This window comes from Tyto alba, unplaced genomic scaffold (genome assembly GCF_018691265.1).
Source record: "Tyto alba isolate M040663 unplaced genomic scaffold, T.alba_DEE_v4.0 Super-Scaffold_13, whole genome shotgun sequence".
Classification (NCBI taxonomy): domain Eukaryota; kingdom Metazoa; phylum Chordata; class Aves; order Strigiformes; family Tytonidae; genus Tyto; species Tyto alba.
Genome location: NW_024881275.1, coordinates 48,570,577 through 48,588,037, shown reverse-complemented (window position 1 = coordinate 48,588,037; position 17,461 = coordinate 48,570,577).

The following is a 17,461-nucleotide window of genomic DNA, read 5'->3' as shown; positions in this document are numbered from 1 at the left end:
TGAATATTTTACACAAAAAGTATAACAACAAACAAACAAATAAACAAACAAACAAGTGAAGGAATTCACTGAATAATCTGTCACATATCAGCTCTGTAGACAGCATCAGAAATTCAGGTTTTCAGTTAAAAAAAATGTTGGCTTAGCGTAATTGCCTTATCAGAAAATCAACGAGAGAAAGAGAGACAGTGGAGATAAATATTCTCCGTTTCATGCTGAACAGGAGAGGAAATTATTGTGTTCAAAAAACCCAGGCTGCTTGCTTTGAAAAATACACTCAGTAACTCTTGAAAATCCTTGTTATTCTGTTTTCTGTTAAGATGAACTGGAAATAAAATGAGAGAAAGTGAAACATCAATAAAAGCTGTTTTTTATTTAAATAGAAAAAATAAAGAAGAGCTTGCAACTTGCATAATTATCCAGTCAGATTTGGTCACTTTGGAAATAGCTGTTGTACTTACTAGAGATTACCATCTGGAAATAGGAAACAAACAAAGGAGGATATTTACTATTCAAGGGGGGAAAATACATCAATGAGACGTGGGTGTGCAAACAGAGTAGTAGAGAGAAAATTTTCTGTGAGGTATACAATATCAACAGACATTTGAAACAAAAATTAAATTTAATTAAATTGAAAAAATAGATTTACTCTTAACTAGAATATTCTCTGCCTCTTGGACAAATAAAACAGCCAGTCTAAGATGTCATTTAATAAAACATCAAGATCTAAAGTGCAGCAGCCTTGGAGAGTGCAAGAAATAAAAAAAGATTTGTACCTTCTAAACTCAGTCAACTGGACTGTACATTATCATTTTGCTACACTAAATTAATCTGATATCTATTTTGAATGGTTTAAAAACAATATATACACATTAAGATATATTTTGATTATATATTCAGATTGTGATTGTCATGTAAGGAAATATATACAAATCATATAGGAGGCAAATATAGCTGAAATTACACATCTGCCAGAAAATAATACAATCAGGAATTACCACGAAACTCAAATACATATTTTAGCTCACTGAAAATATAAGAAATATAAAATTTTCAAAGACAGCATAATGAATAACTAGATTAAAAGCCAGAGAAAAAAACTCTTATGGGGAGCTGATTACAAAATCTAACGTCTAAAAATATGACATATCTAAATACCTTGATATGTTTAAAGAACAACTTACATCACATCTAGTACTTCAAGTAGATCTAGTCTTATACACATTTTCATTTAGCTCTAATGCTGTGAAAATGATGTGCGACATTTCTTCTAAATATAACTCTCAGAAGGTAGACAGGCCTCCATGCAAAGAATAAATCATGATTAATGTGAACAGAAAAGGTACTTCTGGTGTCAAACATTCTAAAGTGAAGCTGTTCAGTGAACATGCTTTGATCAAGTACCACACCTGGGAAGGAAGTTGCTGTCTTATCTTAGAACTGATTTTTAATGAGGAAAAGAAGGTGTTGGGCCATAAATTAAGAGAAGCATTCAAAACCAGAAATAACAGGTTTGGGAATCATGTCATCACCATGTGGCAGAACATCAAAAAGACATCACGTGCTTACCCACCTACACCTTTGCTTGAGAAAAACAAAGAAAAGATATTAATATTTATTTTCAATCCTAACCATGCATGGAAATACTTGCATTTCTCTGGGCTGGCTGAAGCACAGAAGAAACCTCTGTCATGATATATTACATCTCCCTACATAGCTGTTGATTATTTAGAAATGCTAAAATAAAAGCTGGTTATAACATCTTTTCATGCGCATTATGCTTTACAACACATTTACTTCTATGAGTAATATGAAACACCTTCGCACACTGATATGTGAGATCTGGTGAGAAAGGACTTTTTTTCTGGGTTACTTTCTTTGCTTCCAAGGCCTCTCAGTTTTGATGTTTTCATTGTTTGCAGTTAGAATTTAGATTTCAACTACCACAAGCAGAGGGAGACATCACATATGATATAAACCAAAAACATATATTTAAAATGTGGTTACTAACAGATGTTTGGGACCCACGGATTGTAAAAAAAAAGTAATTTCAATTTAGAAATCAAAATAACTGCTTCCTAAAATCAGAACATCATTTGCTACAATGAAAGTTCATTAGGTATAAATGTAAGCCTCCACTGAATAATAAAAATTCCCCAGAGAAAATCCCAATGTTAGTGTTTCAGAGAACTTGACCAATGTCAAGAACTTCACCTAAGGCTTCTGCCTGAAAACCATCTCATGAAGAAATGCAGCTAGTCTCACAGTACTCACTCAGAAAACTAAGTGGGTGATGCTCAGTTTTTTCTTATTCCTTTTACATTGGAAAGAAATGATAAATTACATTTTCTTTAAAAAGCATCAGCAAAAAGACATTTAAAAATACCACTTATTTTCAGTATTATCAGGCAAACAGAAAGTTCTGCATTCTAGTTTTATTCAAAATATTTGTCTCCTTCTTAATATCATGGATGGCTTCATCCTCTTCAGCCCTTTTAAATATCACCAGATATGCAACTCAGCTGGCCTAACACTGCCCTTATTAATTTGTCTGCACCATTACTAGTAATAACCCTAGATTTCCACTGGGATTCCTGAATGCTACTTTCATTCCCGTTTAAAAAAAATACATATATGTCTAATCTCAAGAGTTTTGAGCAGAAGGGCGACAAGGAATAAAAGGAAAATTCTTGAGAAAATTGCTATGAGAAATTGAGTAGAACAAGAACTTTGGAACATGAGAACCAACCATGGTAATACTGTTGAGACTAAAGAATTAGGAAGATGAAATTCGGATCAGCAGTGGAATGGGGCAAGCTTGAAAAACAATTCTTGCCTTGATACAACAGACAAGCAGATATATTGTTCAGAGTGGTCACAGAGACCTTGAAAGGAGACCACAGATTTCCATCTGCTTAACTTAAATTATCTTGAGGGATATAAATACTTTTTTTTGGAGGATAGCCAAAGCATACTTACCATGCTGGTAAGCATCAGGGGAGAAAATTTCTGATTATTTCTGGAAGAAGAAAGGGAAAATAAGTCTTTCAATCAGGCTCCCTTATCAGATGTCCTCTTGCTCCTAATCTTTAAGACATTTCTCAGCATAAAAATAGAAGGTCACTGCCAATGAGCAAACAATATCAGGAATCTACAGCATGTTGCACTGATCTAAAAGAAAAGGTGAGAGTCCTGTCCTCTTCCCAAGCCTGCACAATATGTTCCCTTATCTTCCCTGTGCCAGTTTTCAAAATCTTCCAGTGTTTGACTATCATCTCGGTAAAGAAATATTTCCTAATATCTAGTCTGAACCTCCTCTGATGAAGCTTTGGACCATTCCCACACATCCTGTCACTGGATATCAGGGAGAAGAGATCAGCACCTCCCTCTTCACTTCCCCTCCTCAGGAAGCTGTAAAGGGCAAAGATGTCGCCCCTCAGCTTCCTTTTCCCCAACCTCAACAAACACAAAGTCCTTCGCTGCTCACAGGACATGGCTTCCAGACCTTCTACCAGCTAGCTTGCCCTTCTCTGGAGGCATTCAAGTACCTTAACATTCCTTTTAAATTGTGAGGCCCAGAACTGCTCACAATACTCAAGGTGAGGCCACACTGGCACTAAATACAGCAGGATAATCACCTCTTTTGAACAACTCGCTATGTTGTGTTTGATGCACCCCAGAATGCATTTTGCCCTCTTGGCTGCCAGGGCACATTGCTAACTCATATTGAGCCTACTTTCAACCAGAACCCTCAGATTTCTTTTTGCAGGGCAGCTCTCCAGACACTCCTCTTCCCATTTATACTTGTGTCTCACATTACTCCACCCCAGGTACAGAATCTGGCATTTGTTATTCTTACATTTCATGCCATTGATGATTTACCAATGCTGAAAACTACCTCCATCCCTCTGCAAGACCTCTTGTCTCTTGAGAGAATAAACAGTACCTCCCAGTTTTGTATCATTAGCAAACTTACTAAGAGTGCATTCAACTCCTGCATACAGATCATTAATAAAAGTATTGAACAGAACTGGTTATAGAACTGAGCCCTGAAGAACACCACTGGTAACTGGCCATCAGCCAGATGTAGCCCTATTCACTACAACACTGAGCCCTGATGTTCAGCCAGTTCTGCACTCAGTGCACTGTGTACCTGCACATCTCACAGTTGGACAACTTGTCCAGAAGAATCTGTGAGGGAAAGCATCAAAAGCCCTACTAAAATCCAGAAAAAATACATCAAATGCCTTCCCTTCATCCACTAGCTGGGTTACCTTATCATAGAAAGATATCAAATTAGTTAGACAGGACTTACCCTTAGTGGACCCATGTTGACTGTGACTGATGATTACATTGGCCTTTAAATGCCTTTCAGTAGTGCCCAGTAAGATCTTTCCTGCAATTTTTCCAGGTAATGAGTTTAGACTTAGAGCTGTGCAGTTACCTGGGTCTTTCCTCATGCCTTTTTTGTAAATTGGAATGGCTAGCTTCCAGTCAGCAGAGACCTCCCCAGACTTCCAAGAGATTTGGTAGATGACTGAGATGGGTCCTGGTGTAACATCTGCTAGATACTTTAGTATTCTAGTATGAATCTCATTCAGCCCCATGCACTTATGAACATTCAACAGATACAACTGATTCCTTACAATTTCAGTGTCCACAAAAAAAAAAAATTACTGTTTCTGCAGTTATGGTCCTTCAATTCAGAGGACTTGGCAGCCCATATAGACCATATAGTGTGGCAAAAAAATATTTTGGGGAAATTTTATGATCCTGCTTTTTGTACAGCATGCCATACTAATTCTCTTAATAAGAATCACAACAGTTGGCTACAACAAGAATAAATATGAACCTTAACTAATTAAACAATTATCCAGAATGTCACAGTCGTTAAACCAGAAATGGAAATTAATTTCCTTGCACACACAAAGCACATCACACATACAAAAAAGTGTTCCTGATGTATTCATGATATGCAGATAATGCACCCACTTTTAGAAATATTTTTAAGCCATCACCAAAGTATGAAGAGACACTTCACTACAAACATCGGGAAGATCTTCTATACACTTAGAAAATACAGTAAAAATTTTCTAAAGAATGCATACAAGACAAAATCTTTCTATTACTAAAAAGCTAGATGAGCATGGGACAACTCATAGGAATCTATCATCTTTATAGGATAGTTATGAGACGATGTTAGGGGGTAATTGTGGACATTAAGTTCCGTGAATTTCTGTAACTTCTTTTAATTTGATGTTATTAAAATAAATCACAAAATAAAGAATGTGCAGATCTTAACTTTTAAACATCTGTCCAGAAGAAGATTTGTCAATGTTCCACTGCGTGCTTAAACTGCTTTTGAAAATACTCCAATATACATGATTTTTTAACCTCTAAGTCCATGACATAAATAGTGTATTTCCTGTATCCAAATATTATCTATGCTGTAGGATGCTCAGATAAACATTTCAATTTCACATCAACCTCTCAAGTTGTAAGAATATCATATATAAATCCCATAAAAAGCTTTTGCTTTGCTTTTAGCACAAAATATTTTAAAAACCTCCAGTGTATATAAATTTGCACAATGTTATACTTACATTGCCTTATATTTTCTCTGCATTTATAAAATCCAGTTTTGAGTTCTTTGTCCCTATAGTTTCACAGGGAAATTTATAAACCTTAACTTAAATTACAAATCATGATTTTTTACCTACAGTTTCCTGTTCAAGTATCTTTACATGTGAGTTCACATATAATCTTTTATTGTCTGCTCTTACATCAGTTCAGCCTTAGATGCAATTACTGGATTGTTCAGATTCTTGTCTCATGTTTGGTTGTTTTTTGTTCTGGTTTGGTTTGTTTTTAACAAGCCAGAGGTGTTTCATATGGAGTGAGCATTATTAGGTAAGGGTGCTTTAAGAAAATGCTGTGTTCATAACACATGATACACCCCAGAAGAGGGAAGTATCTGAGTGAATTTTTTTTTAATTTCATTTTTGTGTACTGCCTCAGTTGCATCACAGTATCAAAACACCATTGCATCAAAATGATGCTAAACCTAAAGAGGAAACTGAAGCTTGTGTGCACAAATGCAGAAACATAACAGATAAAAAGGATTTCCAAAAAGCATCCCTCTTTTCAAGTACCAACTTTTAGTCTTCTCCAAACACACCTGAGAAAATTGTGTTTATCATAATGTTACATATAATTGAACAGAACAATATGCTGGGAAATCACGTCACCTAATTGTAATTATCATGATTTATATTTTCATTCCATAAATAGTATTAGGGGATGGGCAAAAACTTGTTTTTCCAACCCAGGTCTGTTTGTTATTGCTCATCACATCACCAAGTTTTTTTTTTTTTTTTTCTGTCAAAATAAATGCGGGTAGGATGAGGGGTTGAAGAGAGGAATACTAAAAAAAAAAAAAAAACAGGAAAAGAAAGGTTAGAAATCCTGCTTCTTTAAACATTCAGCTTATTGCTTAATCTTATATATCTTTTGACTTCACGGAAAGAGAATGCAGAATGGATCATGATGCAAGCAGGCCATTTCTTTCTATGACAGTTATTTTCCAATAGCTTTCAGAATATCTTTTCTTATATTTTATATCATCGACACAACATGAGAAGATCCAGCATGACTATGCATTTACCCATGAAGAATCTCAAAATTTGAGAGACTTTCACATGTTCTAGCCTTTTATTCAAACAATCAGTGATCTTAGGATGAATACATTGTTTTGAAATAAAATCTGACTTAGTGTGTCTCTTCAAGTAAAGCTTTATTTTCTCAAGAAATGCTTAAGGAAAAACAGTTTACAAAGAAATTCTAAAATAGGTGCTGACTTCTTTGTACCCTGTTCCCAACTGATTAACCACAAGCCATTAGTTGTGATTCTCCAAAAGGCCTCAGAAATTTTCACCTTTGGTCACTAAAGTATTCCAGGTGTCTAGCAAGTCCCCTGGTAAGCCACACAGACAAGTTAACATGATCAGTTCAACATAGGCTGCATAAGGTAGATCCGAGCACAGAAAACTATGAAACAGCCATAGGACAGTCAAGCAGGGCTGAATATCTCTTCATGCCACCCATTTCCCACAGCAAACTTCTCATGTTAGGCTGGTAGAGTTAGCTTTCTTCAATACAGAACTGGTTTTAAATGATCTTCAAAGTTGGACGGTTTCAGATAAGCAGGGTAGCTAATATTTCAGGTACATAATCTATCTGATTTGAATAGAAAATATTTTGCCTGGATCCTTGACAAGGCTGAAGACACGGAAGGAACATTAGGGAATGACAAGCATTCCCAGACACAACCCAGATCATGTGGAGCTGGCCAATCAGTGGTCATTGACATGAAAGTTGTGTAAGAGGATGCAGTTCAGAACTCTGTGTCAGAAATGTTTACTGACATTTAGAGGACTGCAATCAAATTTGCCAGGAAATCCACAGGAAAATATCCAGGTGTTTATTTCATTAGCATCACCAGTATGCTATGTCAAAGTTTAAACCAGACTTTAGCTACAAAGGACAGGGGAAAGTGGATTCTGCTGCAGTGATGCAAGAACTGAATGCGTTTATACGTTTAGAAACATAGCTAATTACCCTGTAATTACAAGAAAGAAGAAACTGCCCCAATATCAGAAAAGTACTTTAACTGTTAGATATACACAATATTCCACATTGCTACTGAGTGGTTCCCTGAATGAACTGATCTGTTACTGTAAACTTGGGTTTATACCTACATCTGGAGTGCTGAATGAGCCAGTGGCCTTTTACAGTGCAGCTCAGTATTGCATTACCTTTAGGAACTACAAAGAAGCTTTGCTTCACTGTCATCGTTTAAACCCAGCTGGCAGCCAAACACCATGCAGCTGCTCACTCACCCTCCCCTACCTGGGGATACCTGGGAATTGAAGGGATAAAGGGAGACTCGTAGGCTGAGATAAAAAACAGTTTAATAATTGAAATAAAATAAACCAGTAACAATAATAGAAAGTACAAACAGGTAATGTACAATGCGATTGCTCATCACCCGCTGATACCCAGCTCATTCCCAGATAGCAATCCCAAAATATCAAGATCCCTCAATCACAATCCCAGAAGTGAGAGAAAAGCCCCTCCTTCCCGGATGACCCTCTATAGTATATGACACTACGAGATATGGAATATTTCATTGGCCAGTTTGGGTGCAGTGCTCTGGCCATTCTCCCTCCCAGCTTCTGGGACACCTGTGCTGTGTATGTGGGTGTGGGGACTTGGAAACACCTTCATCTTTTATCAACAACTGAAAACATCAGTGTATTATTAACATTCTTCTCATACCAAATCCCATACTGAATCCAAAATACATCAGTATTCTAGTTACTAAGAAGAAAAATTAACTATCCCAGACAAAACCAGGACATTCACCTTATTCATTAGAACATGGCCTAGTGACTTAAAAGTGCACTGTCAGAAATAGCTTTGATTTCTGATATGCACAAGCATATTTACTCAAAAGTTTGTCAACAGGACAATGAAGATGAGGCAAGCCACTAAGAAGTTAAAAGGTTAGAAAAAGGTGGATACTTATGGAGGTGCATCTTTGACTGCTGTGTAACTCAGTCAGTCCTCCAGGACAAATAGAATAGAAATTTTCACGGAAACTAGCATAAAAATCAAAGTTTTTCCATGTATACAAAATGGTTTGTGACTCCCACTCTCATCAACCAACACATAAACCATAGTCTAGACAAGCATACCAATGACACAACTTGCTTTGTTTTCTTTTTTCCTTTGTGCACAAAAAAACCCCAAACCAAATGAAGCCAAACTAAACCCACTAAGTCATTCTACAACTCAAATTCTCAGGATACAGCATTTTGGTATGAGTGATGTAATGCTTCATGAAAATGACATTTCAGGTGCTTCTTGTTTCTTCTCTGCTCTTAAAGTTGTTATTCTCCACCATTTCAGTTGAGGATACATACAGAGAGGAGATTGAATGTGACACCTCAGCCAAAGTGGTTTTGACAATATTACCCCATCTTGTGAAACATACATTTGTGACATTCACTTTATCTTTAATCTAGCTTTATTTCCCATTATCTGTCCAGTCCAGGAGGATCTGGAAGTCTCCTTAGAATAACATCATTTTCACACAACAGTCTCCCGCATTCTTTTGACTACTGGCCATTACAGATTTACCTATGACTTTCACAATTATTGCCAGGTGTACCCGGAGCTGAATGTTGCAGTTTAGTAAAAGGAATTCTCAGAAATTACCTATGTGATGATAGAAATATATCTTTGGTGTAGGAATAACTTCTTAAGAATTGCCACTCTTCATCAACTAAAGGATACATTAAATCTGTACTGGAAGAAAAAAATGCATCATGATCACCATGGACTAAACTATGATATTGTCATTACTGCTGGTAGTTGGCAAACTACTGTAATTATAATATAATGATGCTTGAACTTTTTTAAAGCCTATATATTTCTACTTAATCATGTCAAGTTCTGGCTGTGTTGCCACAAACTCCAATTAAAAAATATCAAGGCTTCCTGAGGGGAGGAGGAAAAAATTAACAGTACATACAAGTCAAATAAGAGTGAAACTTACAGCAAAGTAAGATTTGTTCAAAACCATTATGTTTAAGAGATTAAATGAGCATTTTCCTGTACAAACTTTGAAGACCTGTAAATAATCTAGATAATATTTGAAAATATTAGCCATGAAGTTCAGAACAGCTTTTCTAGGCAGTTTTTAAATTTGTGCTTTTAACATCTTTAAGCTGAACAGTCTAATGTTAATTTAAGTGTTCTGAAGGAAGTTTTGGAGTAAGGAGTGATAAAAATATAAGGAAGATCACAGACAGGAGTTTATATTTATTCCAAATCTACTAATCATGAAAAATTCCAGACCTTTGATGTCCATATGAATACAAAATAATTTGTTGACGCAAGAAGTTGTCTCATAACAAGGTAAGTACTTTCTATTAAAGAAAGCCCTAGATATGGAGTCTGACAGTCTCATACAATACTATACACTTTAATAAAGAAGTACACAATGTCCTTTTCCTGTAAACATGGCAGGAATCATATAGCAGAAAGCAGATTCATTTCTACCCTCTCTAACTGGAGTTCTTCACCCAAAGTGTTTCTTTAGTTTTTTCCCTCCAGATGTTTCCATGCTGCTCTTGAACCCTACTTTTCATTTGTCATTCAGATTCTAAAAGAAAATTCTCAGACTGACTTCCACTACAACTTCACGTTTTCTCTCATTCTTTCTATCTCTATTCAGCAGTAGCTAATTTATCTCAAACGAAGGACATCAACAGTTTCAGTCAGTCAGAAGTTTCATTCATACATCTTCTTGTCTCTAAAGTAGCCTCACATACTTGCCCAGCAACACACTGCATACCACTTCTGCACAAACCGCACATATGCCACTGAGTACTGAACATGTGATCCCAAGACAAACCTTGTACATTCAATCCTTGACACCAGCAAGAACTAAAGTTAACATGCTCCTTAGAGCACCTTATAAATTCATGGCACCAGGACCAACAAACTCCTAAAGCAGTGTCTTAAAAGAGTCCAGCACTGATCACTTCCACCTTTGTGGTAGCATGTCTAATCCTCCAGAACAGAAGCTCTACTTATCCATTGAGCCCTTCACATTTGTTGCTCATCTACAGTGTGGAGGAGGATAGAGCTCACCTTGCACTTGCTGAGCTTCAGAAAGGCATTGCCACTCCTTAGGTTGCTCTTCCTTCTTAAAGACATAGAATCCAGATTTCTGCACCCAGGGATCCTGCCTACTGGTTCAGTTTTCTTCTTAAGATATCTTTGTCCAGCTATAAGTCATTTAGGCAGCTTTCTGATGTTAGGAAATTTTAAGGAAAAGCAAATCTCTTCACAAAATAAGTAGGGGATTGCATCTGTTCCAACAGAAAGCATGGCATACTACATGAATAAGCTAGAACGTGGGCTGTTTCACGAGAGACAAATTCCATTGTTGCATGGGATATTATTCTACATGGCTGTGCAGGTGTGTGGGCTACACATAAATCGACAAGATTATATCAAGATAATGTCACCTTAAGGCATGGGTTCATGAGGCCCATACTTCAGACTACCAGTTTGAGGTACCTTGTATGCTGTGTTTATCCAACACAGTATTTTAAATAGGGAGTGCACTGAGATCTTACACACATTGTAGCACATCAGTCTGTACTACTTCCATAAGCTCTTGGCTACTCTTCCAGACAGCTTTGCCATATGAACAAAATCATATGATCAAATTATTACACAGAGCAATAGAAAAAATTGTAATGAACAAGGGTTTTCAAAAGCTACAGTATCATGTTAATAATGGAAGGCAAGTATAATTACTCTGAGAAAAGGAGCCAGGCTGTAAAAGCCTTGAACCCTTTAAAAAGTCTAATAGTGCCATTTAAGCTAGGAGTTAACATTGAAGATTTTACCATATTGACAGTAAAATTTTTTTTACTATCTCACAGCATATTATAGAGAACAAGTTATGAAAAAAAAAAAAAAACATTCCTTTTTCAGGCTCTTAAATAATATAATTTTTAGGTCCTGCTGATTCCTACCTGCTCCTTCAAAGTAGAAGATGAAAAGGTACAGATATTTCTGCCTCTATTATGCCAGGCAAAACCAATTTTTAGTTTCAGATTTCACTGAACCACTGGGATAATTGGCTGAAAAATAATTGTTTTTGGTAGAACAGTGTCATGATTTAATCCCACTAGGCAGCTAAGCCTCATGCAGCCACTCACTCACTCCCACCCACTGTGACGGGGGAGAGAAGTGAAAGGGTAAAAGTGAAAAACTCAATTTGAAATAGACAGTTTAGTAGGGAAAGAAAAAGCTGCATATGCAAGCAAAACAAAATAAAGACTTCATGCACTGCTTCCCATCAGCAGGCAGGTGTTCAGCCAAATCCAGGAAAGCAGGGCTTCATCACCTGTAATGGTTTGTCTTAGGAAGACATACAATGTAACTTTGAACATCCCCCCTTCTTCCTTCTTTTCCCCAGCTCATTTTGCTGAGCATGGCATCATATGGTATGGGATATCCCTTTGGTCAGCTGGAGTCAGCTGTCCGAGCTGTATCCCCTCCCAGATTCCTGTGCACCCCTAGGCTACTTGCTGGCAGTGTGGAAAACAGAGGTGGCCTTGAGACATTGCAAGCACTGTTCAGCAATTAAACTTCTAAACTAAAACATCCCCCTATTATCAAGACTGTTTTCATCACAAACACAAAACATAACATCATACAAACTACTACTGAAGAGAATTAACTCTATCCTAGGCAAAACCAGTACAAACAGTGTGCAGCTGAAACAATCTTTAGTCTTGCAACACCTTTGGCAGCAAAGAGTTCTTAAATTAGCTTAAACAGATGGCTAAATTGCACCATAAGATCATTGCATTTTTGTACTATTCATTAATACTGCCTACAGTCCATGGCAGGTTTTTTTTTTTAATACATGCACATGGCAAAAAAAAAAAAAAATAACTATCCTCCTTTTCAGATATTTTGGTAATTAATTTCTGAAAATGAAGTTTCCTTTGTTTTCCCAAAGTAAAGCATGTAACTTCTGACAATGCAATGATTTTCATCCAGGTGTGTTTAAAGTTGTGCGTATTCCTTCATGATAGACCTTACTTTTGAGAACCAAAGACAGTGATTATTTGTAGGTAAACACTATATTTTGTTCCAACTACAGTACAATATTGTTCTCTTCTTTAGAAAAATCAGGCATTCTTCTTCACTCTCATGCACCATAACCAGTACCAGAAATGTTAATCAGCATCAGTTTGGCTCCATTTGAAGCTTTCAGATGTTTCAGGAACACTTTTGTCATAATTGGCATTATTTAAAGGCACATAGAGTTATAAACCAGGGTGATGAGTCAGCTCAGATCAAAGCTGCTTTAAAGTGACATCTGGCACAAATTTGATTTGATTTATAATACCAAAATCTATTGGACGATCGGGTATGCACAGTAAAAAAGTGTATTCTGATGTTCAGAGGGATTTTTTTGTTCCTTATGTTTCATTTTGTGTCCATTGCCTCTTGTCCTGCCATCAGGCATCATTGAAAAGAGTCTGGTTCCCTCTGGCACAACCCCTTCATGTCTTTATACACATTGATGAGATTCCCCTGAGCCTTCTCTTCTCTAGGCTGATCAGTCCCAGCTCTTTCAGTTTTTCCTCATAGGAGAGAAGTTCTGGTCCCTTCATTGTCCCTATGGTCCTTCATTGGGCTGTCTCCAGTATGCTCATGTTTCTCTTGTACTGAGGAAGCCAAAGCTGGACACAGTAACTCAGGTGTGGCCTCACCAGTGCTGAATAGAGGAAAAAGGTCACCTCCCTTGACCTGTTGCCAATGCTTTGTCTAATCTAGCTCAAGATACCATTCACCCAGTTTACAGCAAGAGGACATTGCTGGCTCATGCTTAACTTGACATCCTTTTCTGCCAAGCTGCTCTCCAGCTGAGTAGTACCCAGAATGTATCGGTACCTGGTGTTGTTCGTCTTCAGGTACAGCACTTTGCACCTATTCTCATTGAACTTCATGAGGCTCCTGTGAGAACAGTTCTCCAGCCTGTCAAGGCCCCTCCAGATGACAGAACAACACTCTGGCATGTCTTCCAGTCCTCCCAGTTTTGTGCCATCAGCAGACATGTTGAGGGCACTCTCGGTCCCATCATGCAAATCATTAATGAAGACACTGAGTAGTATTAGACCCTGTGCTACACTGATAGTTACTGTCCTCCAACTAGATTTTGTGCAACTGATGACCACCTTCTGGGTCCAGCCATTCAATCAGTTTTCAATCCACCCCACTGTCCACTCATCCAGACTGTACATCAACACTTTTGTTATGAGAATCCCATGGGAGATGGTGTCAAAAATGAAGTCCAGGTAAACAATATTTACTGCTGTCCCCATATATATCAGGCCAGTCATTTCATCACAGAGGTTTATCAAGTGGTCAAGCATGAATTCCCCTTGATGAAGCCATGCAGACTAGTCTGGATGATTTTCTTGTCCTTAATGTGCCTGGAAATTGTTTGTGGGATTAGTTACTCCAACACCTTCCCAGGGATCAACATGAGGCTGACTGGTTTGAAGTTTCCTGGGTCATTTTAGCTCTTCTTGAAGATAGGAGTGACATTCATTTTCCTTTAGTCTTCAGGCACTTCTCCCATTCACCATGATTGGTCAAAGATTATTAAGAGTGACCTCACAGTGAAATCTACCAGCTCCCTCAGCACTCATGGGTGCATCCTATCAGGGCCTATGGACTTATGTATGTTCAGTTTGCTTAAGTATTGCCTGACCTAAATAGGTCAGGGTATGTCTTTCTTGCTTCAGACTTTTCCCCAGTCTCTGGGATCTGGACTTCCTGAAGACCAGTCTTGTTAGTAAAGATTGATGCAGCAAAGACATTCTTCAGCCTCTTCCACATTGTGTGGAACCAGGTCTCCAGTTTCCTCGAGCAATGGGCCCACATTTTCCCTAGTTTTCCTTGTCTCCTATGTACTTATAGAAGCCCTTCTTGTTGTCTTTATCTCCCTAGACAGATTCAACTCCATTTGAGCTTTATCTTTATTAGTTTAATCCATTGATACTTGGACAGTACTTCTGTATTCATCCCATGTTATCTGTCCTTGCTTTCACTCTCTGTATGCTTCTTTATTGTGTTTGAGCTTGGATTGGAGCTCTTTGTTCAATCATGCAGGCCTCCCGGTGTGGAGACATTTTACATCAAAGAAGGCCATGATGCCCTTGAAGGCTTTTGAATAACAGAAAAATAAGGTCACAACAGACCTTGAAGGTTTGTAAATAACAGAAAAAATAAGGTTTCTGAATAACAGAAAAATAAGGTAACAACAGACCTTGAATAACAGAAAAATAAGGTAACAACAGACCTTGAAGGTTTTGGAATAACAGAAAAATAATGTTTTGGAATAACAGAAAAATAAGAAAGTTATCATTGAACAACAGAGGACTTTGGAAGAACGCCCGGAGCAAAAAAGTTATTGTGCCAAGTGAAAAAAGACATGCGTAGTTAAGCTTGCCAATCAAATGTTAGAATAGGTGTGTGAGTAATATATGTTAACCAATAAGCACTTATGTTGGGGGGATTGACAACTTTGTAAGGGGATAAAAAGGCAGCTTTCTGAATAATAAAGGATCCTCGATCTTAACATTGGAGTTGGTGTCACCAATCTCCCCATCCCAGCATTTTTGCCTGATCCCTTATTCATTGGGATGGAGCTCTCTGGAGCTTGGAGGAGGTAATTCTTGAGTATTAACTAGCTTTCTTTGGTACCTCTTCCCTACAGGGCCTTAGACATGTGACTCCTCCAGTCATATCTTTGAAGAAGCCAAAGTCTGCTCTCTTGAAATGCAGAGTTGCAAGCTTGCTTTTTACTTTCTTTCCTGTCCTCAGAATCCTGGAATACACCAGATCATGGTCACTGCAGCCAATGCTGTCTTTGATGTTCACATCCCCAACAAACCTCTCCTTGCTGGTATGAGGTTTAGCTGAGCAGCTCTCCTTGTTGGCTCCTCTATCCCTCAGAGGAAGAAGTTATGCTTAATGCACTCTAGAAACTTTCTGGATTGCTCATGTCCTGCTGTTTGTCCCTCCAGCAGATATCAAGGTGGTTAAATCCCCCCCATGAGGAATCAGGTCCTGTAAATGTGGAGTTGCTTCTATCTGTCTGTAGAGGGCTTGATCCACTAGTTGTTTCTGGTCAGATGGCCTATAGCAGACACCCATGACTATGTTGCATTTACCTGTCCTATTCCAAACTACTGCTCACCATAGGTTTGACATAAGTTAGGTTTAGTTTTAATTAGGTTATGAAGTAGACCTGACATCATGTTCTACTAAGGAAAAGAACCTTACTAAGATAAAGTATCTACTAATTATTGTGGCATTGTGAAGGAAAAGTTACTGAGATTTTTCAATGGGTTCCTTTTGCTTTCTGAAAGGCTTGAACAACTGTGTGTATAGAGAAAGTGATCTTGTCAAAACCAAGACTCAGTCTTAATATTCCTTTACTCTTTATTTCCATTGTTCAGATTCTTGTCTTAACATAAGGTTTTTCTGTACATGATCTGTACTTGGATTCCTGATTTCTTTGCATCTTGAAACTAATGAAACCAGGGTATTCATGCTCACACTGCTGTATAAAACAAGAGTGAAGTCTGTAAATACCATGAGTACAAAAATAAATGAGTCATCAGGGAGCACTGGCACAGAGATGGGTGGAAAGCTGATGGCAGAAATACAATTTTTACTTTGACCTGTAAATGTCATCAAACACTAGTACCAGAGCTAATAATTGTGTAGCCTCAGGCTGAATCAATTCAGTTAGCTGATCTAGTGGAAAAAGATAAAATTATATAGGTGAGCTGATTCATCTCACCATTTGTCCATGCATTCTCTAACACAGAAATATGCAAGGCAGTGCCTTACTAACAGAAGTAGATGAATGCCCTTTCAGACAGCAACTATTAAGAAGCTCTCAGTTGTGCCAAAGAAGCACTGGTGAGACTTCTATGGAACACTGGACACCAAAACAATGCACGATAACACAACTCCACAAACAATTGCATCTATACAAGGGAAGTGGGTAGTAGAGAATAGTGAAAGGATCTTACTGAGCAGCAGGATGATCTGCTGCTGGCTTCACTGCCCAAAACAGTGTTCCATGCACACGCACCCTTTACTTAGGTAGGATGGCCTAAAATTTCTGCATGTCAGAAGTGAATCAGCCTCCTCTAGTTGATTTAATAAAACCTATGCATTGCTTTTGTCAGGAAATAATGTATATGGATGGGGCTTTATCAAAGGAAAAGAAGGTTGAAACTTCTAACAGATCTTCTGCTAAAGTAGCTCTAGATGTTGTTGCCACAATTCTTGAGATGATATCACTTTATAACAAGAAAACATACATAATTAAATAACAGATTTTCAGAATCTCATTTTTGCCCTCCTCAGATGAGTAAAGTCTTGTTTAGGGTAAAAGCACATAGGTCTAAATTATGTGCTGTTTCCCATGAAGCTCTGCACAGAAAGCTCAGCCTAAACTTCTGCCTAATAATTTAAACAGGTACATATTTTTCTGTTGTGATAAATCCATTAGTGCTGTGTTCCATGTGAATAATTCTCTTCATGTCTATCGTCTATGACACAGTGTGATATTCTATAGTTTTAATCTCATTTATTGTATTTTTTCCTGTGATGATGTATTTTTCATGTTGGTGGACCTTTTCCTAGCTACTACAGGGAAAATGGCATCATTGCAGTGCCATGTGTAGTTAAGTATTATTTGGAACATATTAGAGCATGCAGATGGCTAGTCTGTCACAGTATTATATGCTTGTTAACTTGGACTTTGAACTAAAATTCT